This window comes from Peromyscus maniculatus, chromosome 1, assembly GCF_049852395.1.
Source record: "Peromyscus maniculatus bairdii isolate BWxNUB_F1_BW_parent chromosome 1, HU_Pman_BW_mat_3.1, whole genome shotgun sequence".
Taxonomy (NCBI): Eukaryota; Metazoa; Chordata; class Mammalia; order Rodentia; family Cricetidae; genus Peromyscus; species Peromyscus maniculatus.
The window spans coordinates 213,888,023-213,911,089 of NC_134852.1; the positions used below are offsets into that span (position 1 = coordinate 213,888,023).

The 23,067-nt window shown below is 40.5% G+C and overlaps 1 long non-coding RNA gene across 2 annotated transcripts in view; it reads left to right on the forward strand.

The window, feature by feature from the left end:
* Nucleotides 1-238: 238 nt before the first annotated feature.
* LOC143271195 (uncharacterized) overlaps nt 239-23,067 on the forward strand; it is a 92,187-nt gene continuing 69,358 nt past the window's right edge. For both annotated transcript variants that reach the window (XR_013048427.1, XR_013048426.1), the window contains exons 1-3: nt 239-537; nt 9,515-9,662; nt 12,316-12,408. This is a non-coding gene — a long non-coding RNA (uncharacterized LOC143271195). The remainder of the gene's footprint in view (nt 538-9,514; nt 9,663-12,315; nt 12,409-23,067) is intronic.

Genomic DNA, 23,067 nt, shown 5'->3' on the forward strand with positions numbered 1-23,067 from the left:
TGAAGACTGGGCTGCAACCATCTGGCAGCTATATCTACGTAGGACAGGAAAGTAGGTGGGCAGAGGCAATATGGAAAAGTAACGGGCCCAAAGATGAGAGAGAAGCAAAGGAGCAGCAGGGTCTACATGTGTGCTATCTGCCAGGCTCCATTCTCAGGGGTCTGCAGGAATGTCCTCAGTCTCTGAACAGCTCCTCTATGATCTCACAGATGAGGAAGCTACAGGCTACGTGAACACTTCCCCAGGTCAGGTGGACAGTAACATTCAGGAGAGCCTTATTGTGGAGAATAATAAGAGGAAGTCATCAAACCCTGGAAGGCAGGGCTAGAGAGAGACCTCAGCTCAGCCAGGGAAGAAGCTTCCAGCTACTTTAGGAGGAGAAAGCCCTAAGGATAAGAGTGTCCGAGTGACAAAGAAGTTGGAGTTTTTTCAAAGAAATATTCATGTTTTAGTATCATTCTTTGGACAGCCTACCTTTTCTCCATTGAATCTGGATCGCTTTGCTCAAATTGATCAAAATCAATTGAGCACATAACTGTGAGTATACTTCTGGGTCCTCTATTTTGTGCCTGATTGATTTTCACTTAAGTGTATTACTCACTACCTTGATATAGCTCTATGGGAAGTCATAAAGTTAGAAGTATGAGTCCTCTAATTCTGAGCTATTTTTTTTTCATGATTGCTCTAGTGGGCATGTCCAACTCATAGCTCTCAGACTGCATGTGAGTAAAAATACTTATGAATAGGTCCAACACAAAAATCATAGACTTATTTAAAACATCATGAGATCATTTTTTTCAATTTTTGGTAAATCAGTCATGTAGTTCTTGAGCATAAACTTTAAAAATAACAATGTTGTGTTGTAATATCAAAAGGTCAAGCAACCCTGTTGGGTATTTAAGGTCCTTTGCTTTTCTGTATGAACATTAAAGTTAATCTATCAATTTCTTTAAAAAAAAAAAAAAAGCCCATTAGGCTTTTCTTTAATGTAGACCAGAATAGCCTTGAACTTTTGATCCTCTGTCTCAGCCTCCTGAGTGCTGGGTTACAGGCATGCACTATCATATGCAGCTTTGGTTACTTTCACATCAGATTTAAGGGTCAATTTGGGATGATTCCATTTTAACAATACTGAGTCCTCTGACTCAGAGTTCAGCAAACTATCATCGGCAGGCAAAATGCAGCTCAATTCTATTTTCCCCTGAGCTAAGAAGGGTTTTGTACATTTTGAAAGAGTGATAAAAACCAAACAAAGAAGAATATGCCACGGAGAGCCAACAATGCCCACTCTCTGGCCTTACAGAAAGCTCTCCAACTTCTGTTTTAATGTTCAAATATGACACATTTCTCCATCTATTTTCTGTCATAATTTCCCCTTTTCAGTATTTTATAGCTTTCAATCCACGGGTCTTATATCTTGCATTAAATTAATGTTCAAGGCTTGTTGTAGGGGATGCTGTGAGGATTATTGCTGGGAATAGTGGGGACAGGAACAATGACAGGCTTGTTTGTTTTTTAATGACTCAAATTACATAGTGGAAATATTAAGGTATATTTAAACAACACTGTGGAAGGAGCCATCTAGGTGAAGAGCAGGGGAAACAGTGGGAGTCTACCCTATTTAAATTAAGAGGTGCTAGACAAATGGGTTAGGATAGTGGGAGAAAAAAAAAAGTTTTTTTCCTAAAGCATTTCAAAGGCAGCAAAGGCAGGATTGGTAATGGATTGGATAAAGAGGATGAAAGGGACGGGAGAGTCAAAGACAACTTCAAGGTTTCTAGCCTGTGATGTTAAATGGCTCGTCCATGGTGATTTTTATTTGGTTTACTTTATCATCTGGACACACAAATGGGATTTCCCCACATCCAGCTATTGTAGCTCCCTACATTCAGATTTACTATTGAAATTACCTTCTATCTCTTCACACCCTGTTAGTGAACAGGTAGTATTTTGATGGATGTTACATGATCAGAGAAATCCCAGGTCTTGGTGGCATGTGGAACACAGCTCCCTTTAAATCTTCACTTTAATTAATCATCCCTTAATATTTGAAATCTTTCTGGCCATGTGGTCATCTCTTAGAACACCATTTTTACAACATCATTTGTTCAGAAATTATTAGCCCTCTACAAAATTTTATATTATTTATGACATTTGAATTTGTGATTTTACCCCCTTTTTCTATCCTTTGGCTTTCTTTTGAAGTCTATTAAACCTCCTTAAAAATATTTATGTGTGTTTAGTTAACAAAAGCGCCTGCAAGTCGAATCCATGCTGGGAAAAGGTTCAGGTAAGCTCTCTATATAAGCTTACAGACAATTGTGTAAATCTTCAGCCATTAAAGAGAAAGGAGGAAAAAGCCACCCTCATTACACTGCTGTCATTTGCTCTTCATCTCCTGTCCTCTTTAGCAGCATTAAGATGGGATGTAAATTTGCCAGTTAATGCTGTTAGAAAATGGATGGTTCAAGAAGGGCAGGAATTAGAGATCAGTATTAGGTGCAGATAAGCTCCTTTGCCTCCGCAGCGCCGGCTGTTTAACATTCATGGGAAAATCATCATCAAACAGCGTTATCACAGCTCTGTTGATGGCTGAGGAACTTCATCACTATGATAATTTTTTTTATAGCTGTGAGCCAAAAAGCTCCCTTTTATTTCTGCTGTCTTGAGCTGTGATAGAAGCTTGTTTATATGGGGAGAATACAGCAGGCCCTGGGCTCTGCGGCCGGGTTTGATTTCTTCTTCCTCCCCTCTGTACCCTGCTCATGTGTGTTGCACTAAACAGTCCCTACTGATAAAAATACACACACACAGAGGAAAATGGAAGTCCTCCAACAATCCTTCAAAGCAGAACAGATATTTTTATGATCAGTAATTCAAAGTTTGACAAGTGATGCCATTCTGTAATGAAACTGTCATCCATTTTATTGTGGGCAAAATGTTAAGTCTGTAAGTGGAACACAGAGGGGCTAGGGGCAGGCCAAAGGCAGAGGAAATAATGCCTGGCTTTACATACCTGGAAAGCAACTGTTCTCCACAAAGTGTCCCTCTAGTGGCATATTCTTCACCAGTGGGCTAAGTCTGCCAAGCTTCTTGTCTATAATTATTCCTTGTGGAGTCAGGCAGAGTCATCTGGAGACCTGGTCTCCCTTGATTTCTTTTGGCTTGGTTATAATCTTGAGTTTGCAGTGTTTGGGAACAACGTTGTTTGTGTTGCTCTGAATTTACCAAATCAGCTTGAGAACACACAACCTTTGCACATGATATGTCCTTGGCATGTGCATCTTCAGATATATCCAAGATAAAAGTCACAGTCCTTCCTTGCAGCACACAGGGGCTGTATTCTTCTTCGGTAGATAAGGAAACTATTCAAAAAATATTTAAATTTATTGACATGCCCAAGCTTATGCGTCTATGCAGATTCAACCTCATTTTTTTTTTTTTTGAGGCTTAACTGTTTTAAGTGCCCATACCCTCTTGGGGATGCAGCGAGGAAGGTGTGGTGTTCAGAATCAGTCTTGTATTCCAAACAGAAAAGAACTATCATTTAAAGTGTGGATTTGAATTCAGGATTGATTGAATTACTTTGGTAATTTACTTTCCACCCTAACTCATTCAGTTTCTTTCCCTGAGAGCCGACTTCTAGTCCTGCCATGGTAGGCTGAATTATGCTTGGAGTTTGGAGATAAGGACTTTTGTCTACGAGGCTCAGCTTAGACGACCAAACTCATTTCCCAGAAGACTAGAGTTTGAATCCAGTTAGGATCCTGGAGGTGAAAGGCTACCTTCCTTATCACTTAAGTATAGCTATTTAAACATAAGTTTAAAAGAGATACTGCTGGATGGAGGGACATCGTTGTCCCTCTAAGGATAATCTTGGGGACAGCCAGCTGCCTGTTCCCTGAAGATCAGATAACCCTCTTCAGTCCCAAATAGCTTTGGCCACCTCTGACTTCTCAAGATCAAGAGCCCAGGATGCTTCCCCATTCCAAGATTTTCTGGTTCAAGCTTGTTTAAAAAAAAAATCTAAGAAGGTGTTTAATTTTCATGAGCACATTCCTTGAGCTGACTCTAGGTTTAAGACTTAATACTGAGAGCTTCCCTTTGTTGGGAAAGAAATCACAGGTACCCCCTACATGGGAGCTATTGAAGCTTAACATTCTGACCTGTAGAAATCAGACATGGCCCCTGTTCTACAAGTGCATTATCTTCGAAAGCCTACTCCATGACCCACAAGGAAATCTTCTCTTGCTACCAAGGCAACCACATGAAGGGATCCTTACCCTCATCTGCTCATGTTGATGGAAATTCTATTCATTCTATGCCCATTTACTGCTGGTCTCTACCATCATGTAAGTGCCATGAAGACCACATTTGTGCTTTTCTGGTCTTTTCTTTTGCTTTGTCTTTTCCTTCCTTCCTTCCTTCCTTCCTTCCTTCCTTCCTTCCTTCCTTCCTTCCTTTCTTTCTTCCTTCCTTTCTTTTCTTTCTTTTTCTTCTTTTCTCTTTCTTCCTTTCCTTTCCTTCCCTTCCCTTTCCTTTCTTTTCTTTTCTTTTTCTATACCATCTCCAGTGTCTAGAACACTAGATGGTAGGTGGTTCATGTTCAGAAAACATTTGCAAAATAAACAGATTCTCATCCCAGGGATGAACAATGGGAATTACAACACAGAACTCAAGTCCCAAGGGCAGCAGGGATATTTCAGAAGTCATCAGAAGTGATCTTTGCTTTCAGGTATGTGAAGGGAAGGTGGAAGTTTGTTCAACTCTGAAGATGGTCTTAAATAGGCAGATTCTGAGGAAGAAGTACTTCACTCATCCTTCAGAATGGAACAGGTTGAGAGGAGTCCATAAGCTTAGGGTGAAAACCCTATGCTAGTAGTTGCAGGAAGTAACATTTATTGCCCTGCCTTGTCCTTTGTTTCTGGGGATAAGCCATCAGAGACTCCCCATTTTGGTTATAAAAACTGTATAACTAAGCCATGAGTCATTAGTGACCTTTTTCTGGTAGATAAAGAAAGGAGTCCAGGGGAAGAAAACAGGAGAGAGTGCCCATCGGAATGCCTAATTGGAAGTCCATCTCTGAGAAGGCCTGAGGTCATCACTGTGTCACGTGTACAAAGGCTCAGAGCAGCCCTTATGACCCACATAAACTAGGTCACTTGCATTTAGCAACACTGAAGTCACACATTTCTCTGATTCAGTTCATTTTACACTAACAACTATAAAAAAAGGTTTTGAGTTCACAAGAACAAAGAGCAATGATGATAATTCCTCTGTCTCTTTTGGTAAGCCATCAGCAATTTTCTAGCTCTCTATTCGCTCTTTAAGTCCACCCATCTGTCTCATCTTGTATGAGCTTTTCCTCTCTTAGGAAAAAAATTAACAATTAACATATTAGTAACTAGGACCCATTATAAAGATATCATGTATTCACAGTATGTAAGGCTGTGACTCAGTTGTTAATTAATTCATTTTTTTTTCTAATTTTGACTTTAGAGTTAAGGATAGTTAGTCTCCTAAGAATTACATTTACTTTACTAGACAAATTTGTACACATACTCATGTGCATTTGACAGATTTATAGCAGAGGTCAGCTTTAATTCAAACCTAAATTTATGCAAGTATATACACACACAGAGAGAGAGAGAGATGAGATGGAACCAAGAGCTTCACATGCTAGGACAGCACTCACCCAGTGAGTTTTTCTACCAGCTCTAATCTTTGTTTTCACATTTCCTGTATCTATCAAAACTTCTAAAAAGCATAAAGATAATCTCACCAAACTGTTTATGTCAACTAAAAATGAGCATAATGAATTTGTTTCCATTGACACATTCTGATAGGGATTTCCAATGTGGATTCTCATGTGAATCTGTCTATCTTCAAGCCTTTAAGAAAATCAAAATGAGAAGACATTATATGAAAGCCGTTTCGGTCTCTGGTCACATGATGGAATCAGTCACAGGTTTGTTACAGGTGGAAACCTGATTTCCAACATTCAGTGGTGCTTGCCCTGTCTCTTCTCTTGCATCTTAGGACGGACGCTCTTTGGGAAGAGCCAATTCAGCATTGGCTCTTGAACCAACCATGAGTTTTGCTATTTAACCTAAAACGTATGGACTAGGCATGTAGTTCAGTTGGCGAAGTGCTTTCTTAGCATTCATAAAACCCTAGGTTCAATTCCCAGCACTACACAAACTGGGTATGATGGTGCATGCCTGTAATCCCATTCCTTGGTTGATGAAGGCAGGAAGATCAGGAATTCAAGGTCATCCTCAGCTACATAGCAAGTTCAAGGACAGCTTGAAATACATGGGGGGGGGGACAAACAAAGATAGCTAAACAAAATAAGCTCAGAAATTTCCCTCGGTATGATATAAAATCTAAAAATCTTCCCTACTATGCACACTGCTAAGGTTTGAATATGTTACCCATAGTTCACTCATCAGGAACTTACATGTTAAGGGCTAGGACCTTTAAGAGTTAATTAGATCATGAACAGTCTGCCTTCAAGAATGGACTAATGCTGTTATCAGGGAGTAGGTTTGTTATCATATGAGCAGGCTCCTGATAAGAAATAAATGTATTTCTTTTCCTCTTCTTAACTCTTCCTCTTGTGATATAGCACATAAACCCGCACTAACTACTGTACCTTTATACCAGACTTGCCAAAGAGAAACATAGCTCTTTTCTTTATAAATTATGTACTAACACTGTAAATGAGATGAAGACAGTTACATGGCCATGATTCTGCCAAGTCATTGGAATCATTCATGCACGTTTACATTTTTTAAATTATTTTATTTATTTATTTATTGAGAAAGGATGCATGTGTATGATCCTTTATTTTCTTGTACTGCATCTTAGTGTGGAGATAAAACAAGTGGCCCACACAGGGTAAGCCCCTGAGCACTAGAGCTAAGTCCACGAGTCGCAGACCCTAGGGGCCACGCAGCCTTACTGGACAGCACACTGGATTGCTGCACTGCTCAGGCCCATCTGCTACTTGATGGAGCCAGAGACAGGTGCTTTCTCAAAGTTCTCCCTTTCACTCTGGGCATCATTAGTCAGAACCCAGCCAGGCCACAAGAAAACATCCGACTCTATCTGTCACCTTTGACAGTTCATGGAGCAGTTTCTACATTTCCTTTGTTACGCCATGAATAATTCTGAAGCTTCTCCGGTTTTATTAAGAAGCCTTTCCCTCGGTTTTTCTTTGTTCTTCTCATCTAATCTCTTAATGGAAGTTGCTAATTAAATTCCTATAGCCATTTTTTAACAGTGTTTTGAATAGCAAAGTCTGTCAACTGCAGAAAGTGTATATTCTTATCAACACGCCTGTTGCCTGGAGGAGCGAAGGCCTTGCTGACAGATGGCTGCCAAGGAAGGCCCAGCAGGCCTCACATCTGCAGCACCTGTCAGCAGGAGCAACCAGAGTGGTGCAGGGCTGGAGAATAGGACCTGTTTGGGCTCAATCAATAGAAGCCAGGTTTTAGAATGTCTCTGTGAATCTCAAGTGGAATGTAGCAAATTCCAGCCAAGAATCCCAAGCGCGCACTTGTTTGTAAGCATCCTCTGAGGCTGTCCCATTAACAGTCATGTATCCCTAGAAATCTGAGTGGTGTCAAATCTCTAAAGGAAATGTAAAAAAAGCAGCTGAGTGTCTGACATGTATGCCAACACATCCTTTTATTGGACACACGTTATCAAATTGAGAGGTCCGTTAAATTTCCTTGTCACTATCTGGTAGGAGGTTCTGGGGCCTCCAGAAATGAGGGGGGTGGGAAGGATAATCTTTCACACTGAATGTACACGGAAATTAAGGCTTTAAATATTGTCTCCAAACCCATCCCACTTCTACCCCGACACAGATAGTTACTAGCTACACAGTTCCTTGTAGTGAAATATCTTCAGGAATGATCCACAAATATTAATACCAGACCACACCTTTTAAGAAAACATTTGTGCTTGATCAAATACTGGTACCTGCCCAAAGCATGCACACACACACACACACACACACACACACACACACACACACACACACACTTTTGCAGTGAGTACACTTTCCTTGTATAAATAGCTATTAAGTGTTGATGCTGGTCATGGGACATAAGATAATTATCGCCACATGGTTCCACAGAGCAGACTAAGCTCACTACTATCTTCCATGAATCACCAGAAATATATCTGTATGTGCCTGCTCATGATGGTACTAGAAAATATAAAAGAATGAGCAGGGATTGGAGAAACTTCTGAAGATAGAAAGGCACAAATCTATGAAAAAATAAACCTGAAGTTGATCTGAAACTAAAGCTCACAAAAATACAAATATTCCACATATAAAAGCAATTCCCAGAGGCAAAGGAAGTAAGGGTCTCCATGAAAATTATCAGGATAGTTGAAAATTTAACTCAGTAACTGTATCTATCAAGAAGAAATACTGACATTTGTGTACAAGTATCCAGTGATGGGGAGGTGCCTTGCTATCAGATTTATAACAAGAAAAACTCAATTCCCATAAAGAGTTATTGAGGTACCATGAAATTAGGTAGATTGTTATGCATTGAGTAAAAAAGCTCCCTAAGACATAATATTAAGGAGTAAAAAAATAAATTGGAGAAAAGTACTAAGTAAAGTGAAGGATAGGTGGGTGGGTAGAAGGATGGATGAATGAACAGATTGATATTTAGAATGGGTAGGTAGATTGCTGGATAGATAGGTGTGAGTGGGTAGGTGGATAATCTATAAATGAATAAATGGATTGATGGGTAGATAGATAGAGGATAAATGGGTAGATGGGTGATAGACAGACATACAGACAGTGTATATGTTTGAATGAATAGATAGATGCTTAAACAGAGTGGATAGATAGGTGGGAGTGTAGATGGAATACATGTTAGTTTTATGCTGCAACTCTGTTATTCAATAAGTGGCGCTGTGTTATTCATTAAGTGGCGCTGTTTACCATGAGAGAAAAGCCACGAGGTACAACAAAACCCACTATAAGAGTTTATTAGGAGAAGAAATAGAGGGGAATGTGCTTCAGGCCTATGGAAGGTTGTGCATGGAGATAGAGGAAGGAGGAGAAGAAGGAGGGAGGAGTCTGTGACCCGCTTTTTATGGATTCCCCCACACATGCCTGTATGGGTTCACATAGCTACAACACACATTACGCATAGATTGAGTGATCACACTGAGCGCAAATTACTCGATCACACGTGTATGACTAAGCCTCTTGCTTGGCTACTGGACTGTGCATGTGTGGTCATATAGCAACAATATATGTATATAGTATTTGTGAATGCAAACATACAGCTCTAAAATGAAACTTCATATTTTGGACATCAAGTGATGACATACATAGTTAGGGTGCTGTCGATTGCTGTTTATCAATTTCCTTCAAGATAAAATTGCCCATCTTAGAGATAAGCTTGTTAAGACACAGGGTGTTCAGGGGAGGTGAAACTACAGGATGTTTTAAGGGTAGGTGAAACATTCCATCCTACAGGAATGCTAAGCAGAGACCAGACAAGCTGTCTGGAAGAGAAGTTCACAGCAACTGAGCTACCTGGAGAAGACACTCCAACTTGTTGAGCTGCCTGGTGGTGCAATCCACTGCAGATTTCCAGCTTTTGTGAGCTGTCATCCATGCTGAGGTGGGCTTTTGATTACGCAGATGTCTTTGAGTTATTTCTGATCCTGTAAGTAACCCCAATAAAACTCAAAAGTTGGGCTTTTGTAATATCCCTACTTTGGTCTTGTTGTCATTTTTCCTATCTGAGGTGAGTAGATGTTTGTTCATGTCTCCCAGGAGTCACATGACAAGGATGTCCACATTTCACTATCCATACACACATAATGCCTAGGGTCATATTAATATGGCTTGCATAGGACTCCATGTCTTATTACATGTAGAGAAAAAAGACCAGGTGAGTAGGCTGCTCACCTGTGAGCTCACATGGAAGGGAAGGGCAGTTTGATAGAGTAATGGCAAGATTAACTTAACACCCTATCCCCCAAAAGGTGCATAGCCTAGATCATGAAGGGCTTCCCCAAAGGAAAAAAAAGGCATGATTAAGTTGAGCTCTGCTCAGATGCAGGAAAGCAGAATGTGAGAAACAGGGAGCCAGTCAGCAAATCTGAGCAACTCACTTTGAATGAGACATCAAAAATGAGCTCAGAGAAGAACCAAGACAGACCCACTGGGTCAAGAATTTCCTTGTAAGCCAGGTGGTATGTCAGAATTGTAGCTCTGATGTGAAAGTTGTCCAAAGTATAACTCCAGCTAGATCATCTCCAAGTATCCCCCTTTCCAGTCAGAAACTGACAGCTGTGAGTGAGAATTGCAGACTGGCATGAAAAAGACTCAGAATCTCTTGGAAGGCTGAGTCGCCAGTTGGAAGCCTTCCCTAAACAGCCTAGCATGTATTCTGTACCCATCCCTTCGTCATTGTTTCTCCCAACCAACCATGTACCCTGATGCCTTATGTAGGTGGTCAAGAAGATTCAGGTAAAGACAATAGAGCAGATATCCCTATTTGTATCCTTTTACCTTACACCAAGATCAGCCAACACAGTAGTGATACCTGTTATCCACCCCAAAAGTCATGATCCTGCATTTTTTACAAGTGAACCAGTCTCTCTTCCAGTCAAGTACAAATGCTATCATGGGACAGGTGAAGTACTCGGTAAAGCTGGGAGACTCAAGCTGCCAGACCCTTAAGCAGTGGCTCTATATGCCCAATAGCACTGTGCTTTAGACTTAGTCTCTCATTGATATCTGAGAAGTAGTACTTTGTACCTGGCACAGCTCCTGAAACTTGTAGGCAGACTTTGCCTATAGCTTTTTGTGGGAAAAGAACAGCCATGCCAACATAGTTAGTTCCTAGAGCACAATAGTCAACAGCAACAAGACCAGGTGGAGTCTAGAAGCCTGAAGATGAGATGTCAGCAGGCTGCTCTTCCCTCCAAAGGTCCTAAGGGAGTTCTTTCTACTTCCAATTTCAAGTGGCTTTGGACGTTCCTGGGTTTATGACCACATAACTCTAATTTCTGCCTCACACTTCACTTTCCTTTTCCTTCCATGCTGTCATCTTCCCAGATTTCTGTCTCTTAGAAAGATACTTGTCATTAGAATTTAGGATCTATCCAGGTGATCCAAGATGATCCCATCTTGAGATTCTTGGTCATATCTGTGAAAACCCTTTCTCACATCCATTGGTTCTAAGCCTTAGTTAGCATAAGACATACCTTTTGGGAAGGCATAATCCAACCTTCTATAGACAGCTTCATTGGTTTCCCTAGGGCCTTCTGTCTCAATTTTCTCCACCAGGTTCAGGGTTAGTCTTAGATCTCATTCTTGGCTTGTCATCTATTTTTATTTGGGACAGTACAACAGTGAAACTCAATGGTGGGGCTTTGAAGGTAAAGTTCTGTTCTCTGATTAATTAAACAGGGAAACTGGGTGAAAAAAATCTGTCTGTTCAAAGTCACAATGAAGCAGATCTGGGATGCACACAGGGACTCTTTCCACTACTACATAAGATTTTAGGAACATGTATTTGAACTCAGTTGCAAGCAAGCCATTAGGCAGATGGCAATCCTATTGAGAAGGAGGTATTAAATGTTTGTATTACTTGTGTTTTGTAATTTCCAATTCAGTACAGACCCTTAGCAATTCTGCTCTCATTAGGCAGAAGAGAAACAGGGTTATTTAGGCTACCTAGTACTCTCTGCCTAGGTCTCGCCTGGTTCAGTAAACATTTTGTCTCTCTATTTCAGAAAGCTATGATGTACTAGTCTGGGCATTGCTCCAAAGGGAGGTAAAAACTTCACATACTGTGAAAACAAAACATGAATTTGAACAAACTTTAAGAAGCATTATCAAGGCCTTCGTTGAGACTGCTAAATGAAGAAATAGAATAGCACATCTCAAAGACAGGGCAGTGTTTTCCTTGGAACCTGGACTAGAGAAGAATGGAGCTGGAGCAGAGGAAGGGAGGGTGTGAGGGAATCGCTCTGGACTCGCTTACAAGGTTTGGCTTGATAGGAGCTCCAGGTGCCTGTGAATATCTGTTATGTAACATACACCCCAAGAAGTTGTAAAGTCATTCAGACAATGGCCAAACTTGGGTTGTTCCCAACTCATGAATATTCCAGATAGCCCATTTTCTTCACCTTCAGTTGAATCTGATACTTTTGAATAGGCTGTGAGGTGTCTGAGACTTTATCTGAGCCAGAGCCGCTGAGCTGAAAGGAGCCGTGAATGGATGGGGGAGTCATTCAAAAAATGCTTTCATTTGGTTTCAGAAACACTTTCTTTGTTTTGATGTGCTCGGAACATCATCTATTTGAAGTCTGGCTCCACTAGAGTTTTTATCTCCAAAGCACAAGGAAAAAAAGGTAATTTAAAATAAATAAGCCATCCCAACAAAACATGATGGAAAAATATGACTGTAAAAGATTTGTTCATTTTGAATACAAGTAATGTCTATATAAAGTCCTAAGCACGGGTCCTTAGCCATAGTCCATCTTTCTTTGTTCTTTAAGAAAATATTCACATCCACTCAGCTAAATTAACATATATTATCACAAATGTGCCATTCTCAAATTTCCTAAGCTTGCTTATCGCTCACTGTCTCTCTCTTTTGCTCATGACTGTCTCTCTGAAAACAAAACAACATTATTCACACCAATAAGTGTAATAGGTACAATGGGAGAAAGTGCTGGAATCAACTTCTTTGTTCTTATCAGAGTGACCCTTCCTCCCCTGGCCTTTCCTTTCTTCACTTCTCTGGAGTCGATGCCTCTGAGAAGTTGATGTTCCATTAGTGTCCCTGCACCCATCTGTCCTCCTGTTCCCTCTGTGCTACAAGGGCATTTGGTGTCTCAGGAAAGTCTACCTGTACTTTATCCTGCACTTGACAACTATGTGTCTTGTTTAGAGACTCAATATCTCAAATATCTCACAGTGGTCCCCAAAGGGGTACCATAGCAAGATAACTAGGGGAAAAGCCTACGCAGATGGTCCCTGATACTTAAATAAGGAATGAAATAAACCCACTGAAACTTTCATTTCAAGCCAGAGCCCCTTTGGAAAAGTTTGGGTAGGTCCCCGTGAATAGTCATTTGTAAGATAGGAGATAAATTGCCTTTGCACATGTTCCCACACCTGGGAATGGGTCCATGTGATAAACACCTGGATATACACAAACAGGGTGTCTAGTAGGTTGCAGAAAACCCAATCCCTTCTACATTCTAATTCAGGCCAGTAAAAAAACATCTTCTAAAAGATTCATTTTATTTCCAGATTTAGGATTCCAAACCAACATAGAGTAGATATGTCAGGATTTTCTAACTAACGCCAATAAGATACTAAGAGTCTTGATTTTATTTTACTTTTTTCATTCATTCACTCATTAGTCACTCACTTACTGAGATCCATGTCTTATTATGTAGTTCATGCTATCCTCCAACTCCCAAGCCTCCCTCTTCGGCCTTCAAAAATTGCTGGGGTTATGTAGTATTTCCTGTCTCCTCCAACATCCAACCAGAAGTATTGCTTTTAGATTCACCACTTGAACCAATTTACTGTCAACAATGTTTTGATTTAAATGGAAACTGGGCTGTCCACCAGGATCTGGAAATATGAGAACAACTTCATTTTCTGACTGATCTGGTAGACTTCTATGCATTACTGGAGTGACAGGTGCTATTTTCATGCCTTGCTAAGTACTTATTGATTATGAGGATGACCTTCAGCTTCCCCAGTTTTACAGTGTCAAAGCTTAGTATAAAGAAACTTACCTCTGTCTACTGTTCATTTTGCTGACAAGTTTTCAGTAGTCTTTTAAAATCAAAATATTACCAAGCCCTGGGCAGGGGTTCAGACCACTGCACTTTGAGTCCATCATAGACATACAAACAACCAAAGTTCCTTATCAATGCTACCAAACACTAAGCTCTGTTAAAAATAACCGAATAGAAACAGACTTTGATATGCACTGGATTTTTACTTTTGTGTTTTTAAAAGATTTTTATCATTTTTAATAGTGTATATATTTGTTGTCTCTGGAGCAGCATATGCATGTGAGTGCAGATACCTGGGAGATCAGAAGTTTTGGATCTCCTGGGAGCTAGTTATAGGCAGTTGCAAGCTGCCCCTCATAGGTGCTGGGAACTGAGTCCAGAAATCTGCAAGAAGAGAACACACTTTTAACTGCTGAACCATCTTCACACACACACACACACACACACACACACACACACACACACACACACACACACGAGAGAGAGAGAGAGAGAGAGAGAGAGAGAGAGAGAAAGAGAGAGACAGAGAGACAGAGAGAGACACAGAGAGAGAGACAGAGAGAGACAGAGAGAGACAGACAGACAGAGACAGACAGACAGAGACAGAAAGAGACAGAGAGAGAGACAGAGAGCAAAGGAGGAGAGGAGAGGAGAGGAGGAGGAGGAAGAGGAGAGGAGGAGAGAGACCAGATTGGAGATTATTTTTGGTGTTCAAACTCTGCAGAGACTATACCCATGTCAGAGGCAACCATGGAGCTTTTTTCAAAAAAAAGAGTTTTAGTGAAAGCCTTCTTATAAATAAGGCTTTGGGGAAAAGAAGGAAGGGAGCAGCAATCATGAAGATTAAGCTCACAAAGAGACTACAGTCCTCCACATTATCAAAAAAAAAAAAAAAAAAAAAAAAAAGAAAAAGAAAAAGCCAAAAGCCGAGCCACAGTCTCCCTATCAAGTAGACAGACATTAGAGTACATTAGCACAACCATTTGTATGCCTGTAAATATCAATAAAGTATGTGGTTTGTCTTTACTTTCACCCAAAGGGAGACTATCCTTTTCAGAAAATTTCACAAAGATACTCACCAACAAAAGTTCAGTAATTCAATCTTCCTAAAGCGCAATAATGTGAAGTTCAAAATTGCAGGTTTTAAACTAATGTAGCTGATAAGTGACAGTGGCTGAACTAAAGGGGCCCATTATTAGGTAAGTTGATAGTCCCAATTCCAGTTATCAGTAATGGAGAAGTGTCTCCCTAAAATGGTTGTGATGGGTTCTCATCTACGCTAATCTCTAAAGTCAAAAAGAGGCATTCTTCCCAGGCTTTATCTGCTTCCAAATGTCTGCCTCCAAGAGGACGGATTTCGCAAGCCAGAGGCAGCTATGCAAATTTCTCTGATACTGATGACCAACAGGTGATTTTTTGTTCGGATACATGAGGTGTTGTCTGTAGATTGGACAGGATTTAGAGACCCAGAGTCTGGCGACCTTTCTGTCTTACTTCTAGACAGCTACAGGCCTAAGGCTGAGCTATAAGGGGTGTGCATGTGTGCATACGTGTGCGGAGTAGAAAGCAATTGATTGCAGGTTTTTCTCTTCTCATGTGTCACACTGCTCCCAACTTTTCCCCAGCACAAGTTCCCTCTTGTTAGGTGTCATGATGCTAATAGAGAGACTTTATAGCACCTCCCTCTTTCAAATGTATTCGCGCAGGGCCACTTATCACTGCTAGTGATTTGAAACATCTATTTTTTTCTCCCCGCCTGAGTGCCAGTCTCTCTTTCTAGAGCTAAAATAAACATGGCATGCAAACCATTGATTATTCAAAAACATATTAAGAGATAATGTGAAAAAGGTAAAACTTACTGAAGGTAATGTGTTTTCCCCTCTTAAAGCAACATTAACAGCTACTTTGAAAGTATATGTTTAGGTTACACTGCTTCATGTGTTGTAGTTTGGCATGAAATAATTCCACTTCTAAAATGAATTGTTACAGCTGGTATCTAAGCTGAATATAAGATCACCTCAGTGGGATCCAGCAGGCTGTATGCAGGTGGATGACTGAGTGGAACTGGCTGCCACTTCTCTGTATCCTCGACTAGCTCTGGCCTGGAAATATTTCCATAAATGAGTGTATTCTCATACATGAATTTGCAAATTGTATTTTCCACACTCAACTGACTTAATCTAATGGGCATGGTCTTTGACAGAAACATTCAGATCAGGGTTTTCATGTCCCCGCAGGTGGAGTGACAGCCTGCCAAGTAGAACATTAGTTTTTCTGTTACTAACTACCCAACCTGGGATAGTTCCCAAAATGGAAGAGAAGGATCAAAATGAGGACACTCCCTCAAGAACTGGCACTCTAATAATCCTTTATGAGCCACTTATGGCTCCATAATTTCTTGAATTCAAAAATTGTATCTTCAAATGAATCAGGAATTCTCCAAGACACAGCAGGTCCTTCAGTTTTTTAATGACCTTCAGAAGAAGGCACTTCTCCTCCCCCATTTTTTCTTTTTTGGTTTTTTGAGACAGAATTTCGCTGTATAGCTCTGACTGTCCTGGAATTCTCTCTGTAGACCAGGATGGCATCAAACTCAGAGACCCACCTGCCTCTGCCTTCCAAGTACTGGGATTAAAGGTGTTCACCACTACTGCCTGTTGTTGGAGGGCTTCTCTCCAGGTTCCACCAAGCCCAGCAGTCCCACAATCCACATATAAAATAATCACTCAGACACTTATATTACTTATAAACTGTATGGCCGTGGCAGGCTTCTTGCTAACTGTTCTTTTATCTTAAATTAACCCATTTTTATAACTCTATACCTTGCCACGTGGCTGGTGGCTTACCGGCGTCTTTACATGTTGCTTGTCCTGCCCGTGGCTGCAGTGTCTCTCCTTCCTTCTTCCTGTTTCCCCAATTCTCCTCTCTCCTTGTCCCGCCTATACTTCCTGTCTGGTCACTGGCCATCAGTGTTTTATTTATATAGAGTGATATCCACAGCAACTGCCTGGCTTTTTTTCCCTTCTTAAGACTGTGGCCAGCTCTAAAGTGAAAAGTGAACAGCAATCCACCGTTTACTGAATTAAGAGTTATCATCCATATTATATATAGACTGCCGCTTTTGAAAAGAAACTCATTAACTTATACCAAATTCTGAAACTAGTCAATAATAGTAACGTAAATTCAGGAATCTGTAGCCTTGCCAAGTTAATGCTGAGCCCATTGGTTAGAATCCTATAATCCTATCATTGCTTAAAATGTGTGAGACTGAACTGACCACAGGCTGAATTTATTCGAGTACACCCGGGGAGGTTGGCTTTTTAGGCACTCTGAGATTTTTGCTTATTGTTGTCAACTGTCTCTTGCCAATGTAAGTAGAAAGACCGCTGCAGTGGGAGGCAGCCAACTAAGCGATGGAGATGGAGTAGTGTGGAGGCTGTGAGCCCCAGCAGACTTGTGGGGCAGCTCATATCTAAAGCAGAGTGTGGGAACCAGCCTCAGGGATTCTGATTCAGTAGGTTCAGGATGTCGTCCAAGAATCCCCGCCCCCCTTTTTTTTCTTATGAACTCACAGAGTCTGAGGCAGCATGCACAGAGCCTGCACAGGTCTGCACCAAATGGGGCCCTAGAGCTGAAAAGAAAAGTGGACATATGTCCCCATCCCTAACCCAGAAGCCATCTCCAATTGATAAGCCACTTGCAAAAGAAAATACAGTTTTTGCCAAGAGTGTCTCACTAGGGAAACAAATCACTCTTAATGGTAGGTACATGCCCAGCATAGATGGCCAACAGAAAACAAACTCAACAGTGTTGTTGGAGGTTCCTTGTCTCATAAAGTCATGTTAGGGCTTTTCCTATTTTTTAAAAAAAATTATCTTATTTTTTATTTATTTTTACATACATACTATACATATATACATATATGTTTGTATATGTATGTATATATATGTGTACTCTTTTTACCCTATAGGTCCTTTGCATATTTATTATGGCTTCTAGTTTGGTGTTTTTATGGGGTTCCTGAGTGTGTAAATGAGTGGGTCCTGCATCTATAGATGTTATTGTGCCTTTTTTTGGACACGTTTCCTTCTGTTTGTTTTTTTTCCTATTCTGGTGTGTTAGTTTTTGTTTTATCTTATTATTATCCCTTAGAAGCCTGTTTGTTTTCTATCTAATAGAGACACAAAGGGGACAGATCCAGATGGGAGGGGAATTTTGGAGGAACAGGGAAGAAGTAAAAGGAGGGGAAATTGTAATTGGGATATATTATGTGAGGAAATAAAAGCTATTTTCAATAAAAGCAGGAAAAAAAGAAAAGAAAAAAATTGCATTTTTTAAAAACAAGTTCCTAGATGACACTGAATTCACTAGTCTGGAGGCTGTATTTATAAACCTCTGCTAGAGAGTCACATACAGACATGTAGTCTGGTAGGTGAGTGGGTTGGTCGGTTGGTATGTTAGTCAACTCAACTAGGTGGCTGTAAACTCGGTATTTATGTTCACCAAAATTCCCTTTTTGCTTCTATAAATACAGATTGGCCTGACTGACCCTATTGATCAGATACTTATAATCTTTTATTTTATATCATGCCACCTTTATATGGAGTTTCACAGTTTTAACCCACAAACACAACAAGCTCTTGAGTTTACCTAGCAAATGGCTATGCAGATGAACTTGGGTTCATATACACCTGTGTCTCTGCCAGCTACCAGACATCAGACAAACCATCTGGCTCTTCAAATCTACTAAATGGAGCTAATGATGCAAACCTCAATGGATCATTGTGAGAATTATAAATATATTATAAATATAATCCCTTTATCCAGTAACATTTCAATAAATATAAGAAATATAGATAACACTGAGAAAGCCACAGAATTTTTGATAAAGATGCAACTCTTCATGTGAATATGATAACCTTTCACGAAGTATCAGTTAATTAGAATGTGAGAACTGATTTAATTTTCTGATTAGCAAGATTTAAGCAATGCCTTGCTTCATTCCTGGTTAAAGTTCCTTTAACACCCTGTCTTATGGCGTAGCATACATCTCCAAATAGTCTTCATTGATTGGTTAAGGTCACACCCTTTGCAGAGCCATCACGAGGCTCAGTTTGTCACCACAGTCATGAAAGGTAATAAAGTAAGTTTAGTTCTAACTTAAAAAAAAATACAGGATTCTCATTTACAGGCACCTTTCTTGCTATACACCAACAAAATGGTCTGTCATAAGGAAAAAATATCTAGTTAATAAGTGATTTAGTCAGTTAGGACTTAGTAAATTGAAAATATAGTGTGTCATAGGGAACATTGGGAGCACTGGTGTTTGATGAGCGTGGAGTGAGTCCAGATCCTACTGCCAAATGAGTAGCTCAGAAGAACTAGCCTTCTAGGGGAAAGAGGTGCCGCTGTTCTGTTAGATTCGCATCCGTGTCTTTGTCAATGGCGTTACTAACTTGAACTTCAGGTTATTTCTGGTATATGCCAACATTTTAGTCCCTAGATTCCATCCTAATTTTATGATTATAAGGAAGTGCTAATTAGCCAGAACAAGGCTGCCAGGCGGTGGTGGCGCTCGCCTTTAATCCCAGCACTTGGGAAGTAGAGCCAGGCAGATCTCTGTGAGTTCGAGGCCAGCCTGGTTGACAGAGCAAGATCCAGGACAGGCACCAAAACTACACAGAGAAACCCTGTCTCGAAAAGCCAAATAAAAATAATTAGCCAGAACAAGGCATATTTTAATGCCTTTACTACCCTGCAGTGTGTGGCTATTTATGTCTACCCCGTGGTCACGACCATAAGTGAGCTGAACTCTGGGCAGCTGCCCTGCCACTGCTCTTCTGAGCCAGGCATTTCTGAGGAAATTCCAACAGGACAGATGACTCATGTCAGATGAGAGTATGCTCATCGAGGAGATTTTAGAACCAGTCACTTGGGGTGTATAGAAATACATAAAGTAAGCAAATAAGCAGATATGTACCTTCCAAAGAGTGTATAAACCATGCACATATGTGATTATATGTATGTGTGTGCCTACTTACAATTTGAAAAGGATATTCTTATTATGGTATGATGATTTGCTTGCATCTTTGTCTGTGCACCATGTGCATGCCTGGTGCCTGTGGAGGTCAAAAGAGGGTGTTGGATCCCATGGAACTGGAGTTAGAGACAGTGTGAGCTGCCATGTCAGTGCTGGAAATCAAACCCTGGTCCTGTGGAAGAGCATCAGCAGTCAATGCTCTTAACTGCTGAACCATCTCTCCAGCCCCTGTAATATTTTTGACAGTGGAAAATCTAACAGAGCAGTGGCACTTCCTGTAACTTGGGAGGTTGGGAGGTTGTCTTTTTTTTTTTTTTTTTTTTGGTTTTTCAAGACAGAGTTTCTCTGTGTAACCCTAGCTGGCCTCAAACTCATGAGTTCTGTCTCCTCTGCCTCCCAAGTGCTGGGATTAAAGGCGTGCGCCACCACTGCTGGGCAGTGTCTTCTTATCTATTCATTTGGCAATAGGACCTGTACTCACACTGTGCTCATTAAATATCAACCAAATGATTGCCACCATTTGGTGACCCTGGCACCCACTCTCCCATGACAGATAAGATCTCTGTTCTCATAGGACTTCCTTTTCTAATGTGGGCTGAAAGATAATCAAAATGAGAAGCCAGAGAGTGAGTACAGAGTCTTCTGTCCAGTGGAGAAAACCAAAGAGCATAACGTATTAACTTGGGGACCTGAAAACTTGGCCTAGAGTCAAATTCAACCCACTGCCTGTTTTTATGTGACCCATGAGCTAAGAATGGTTTTTACATTTGAACTCCAATCCAAAGGGATGTTTTCCTCCCTGAAAAGTATTCCTTTCTTCCCATTAGTAGATCTATATAGAAGAAAACATTAAATGGCATTCAACTGTGTATTCTGTTTTGAATGTCACCAAACTAATTGTGCATGATTTCTTCTGTGGCTGCCATTCATATACCTACATACAGTTTTGCCTCTAGGCCTATGTGTGTATTAGTTACTCTTCTATTGCTGTGATAAAACACCATGATCAAGGCAACTTATGAAAGGAAGGGTTTATTTGAGCTCACAGTTCTAGAGGGATGAAAGTCCATTACCATCAGAGTGGAAACACAGCAATAGTAGGAGTGGCCACTAGAACAACAAGCTGAGAGCTCACTCACATCTCAAAGTGCAAGCATGAGACAGAAAAAGCAAATGAGGAACAATGTGAGTGTTTGAAACCCCAAAGTCATTCCCCCGTGACACACTTCCTCCATCATGGCCACACTTCCTAGACCTTCCCAAACAGCACCACCAATGGGAAACCAAACGTTCAAATGCCAAGACTATGGGGGACATTCACATTCAAATCACCACAGTCTTTTCATAAAAAGTTTTGCAGTTGCTGTGTTAAGGTCTAGGCCCAGCAGCAAGGAAGGAAGTCTTCATAGAACAATTAACAATGAAGCTGAGACCTGAGGGACCACAGGAATTATGGGTTCTTGTGTACTTATGACAGTCATGTGACTTCTAACTCTCCCTTTCCTTGCTTGTAAAATATCTCAGTTGAATCAGCCCATCTTCCTGCCTTCCCCAAATCATTGTAGGTCTATTTTTCCACTGACTCCATGTAGAGTTTCATTTCTCTGGTAACTGGACATGGTGTATCCTTCATCCTCACTCACCATCCATCATCCTTCTATCCCATCCATCATATGGAGGAGAAAACAAGAGAGGCAACTGCAAAATTCCACCTTTGCACATATCATAACAAGTCAAGCCTCAAAAACCCATAAATTTGAGTCCCAGCATTAATTTTTAATATATTTACAAGACTTTCAGAAAGTGTAGACATGTACCAGAACACAAGGCTTTACCATTTTCAAAACACTACTAAAAAACAGTCTACCCTGACTTGGAATGACTGTGGTCTTTCAAAGTCTATACAAAGTAATATGCAAGGAGACAAAGCTATTTTACCAAGCAGACAGATATTCCAAATTACTGGTTCTTAACAAGCATGGTAATACATCAGTCAAAAGCAATAAATTTAAACTTAATGAAATCTCAATTTGCCTACAGTGCATTTCACTTTGACATTTTCTATATTGCCATGGTGCTTTGATAAAGTTTTTTAAAATGCAAAGAAAGTATCTGTAAGGCTAAAGACCAGACTTGGTGCCATTGTGGCCAAGGCAACATTACAGCACTTAAGTTGCATCGCTCCATGCCCTGTGGCAGCCAGAGCCCCGGCGCTAACACTGGTTCAGTTTCCATTATCATCCCATGATTATGCATTTTACTGCATTTAACTGATAATACAACTACCAGCTCACCTTAAAAGAATTAGCTTGGAGGTTTCATTGCTTTCCAAATGGAATTCATTTGACAAACAAACGACAATTAGCCTAGGCTCCCTGTTCTGCGTCAGGATGCTTTTTGATTGAACCTAGACCAATTTACCATTTTTAAATGAGTTTAGACATTTACATTTAAAATGTCTAGAGGGAATTAGCCCAGGGACATCCAGCAGCCAAAATGCTTTTTGAAGTTGATTACTATTTGATCTAGTACCCTCTACCTGTGCATTTTGTTCCGACTTCAAAGTTTGGGAATGTAAATGTCACCTCACCTCAAAGCACAGGGAGAAACTTAAAAGCAGTTTTGCTCATTATGGTATGCAAAGGAGCCCATATTTTAATATTCGTTTAATATGGTTAGTTAGCTTTAATGACACCGGTGTGACACTGTCATAGTTTTGGGATACGGAGGCGCCGATTGAAGTTTCTAGCTGCTTCTTCTATTTTTCTGCACAGAATAGAATTGTGCCCTTTGAAGGGCAGATCAGTTCTTGGCTGGATCCTTTCTGCTGAGGACTGATGATGGCAAGTTCCAGATGAAGAATTCACATGCCTTGGTGAGGGAGCAGAAACCAGGATATCAGGGCCTTTGGAGACCCCTAATTGTCAGATTCCATTCTGTCTTTTTTTTTTTTTTAAAGCAGGCCGTTCACCCACTGGTGCTGAGAAAGTTTCTGGTAGTTCTGGTACAACCATACAGTGAGGATAACCTGGCTGTCATTACTGCTCTGAAGTTAAGTCTAGCCTAGAGCATATTTTATTTATTTGTTATTGCTAGGATTGCTTTGTCATTGTCAAAATGAGGAAACCCACCACCCACTCCACCTTTGCTCAGGCTACATTGCCCAACTGCAGGGATAAAATATATTGAATTGTACTGCTGTCTCACTACCA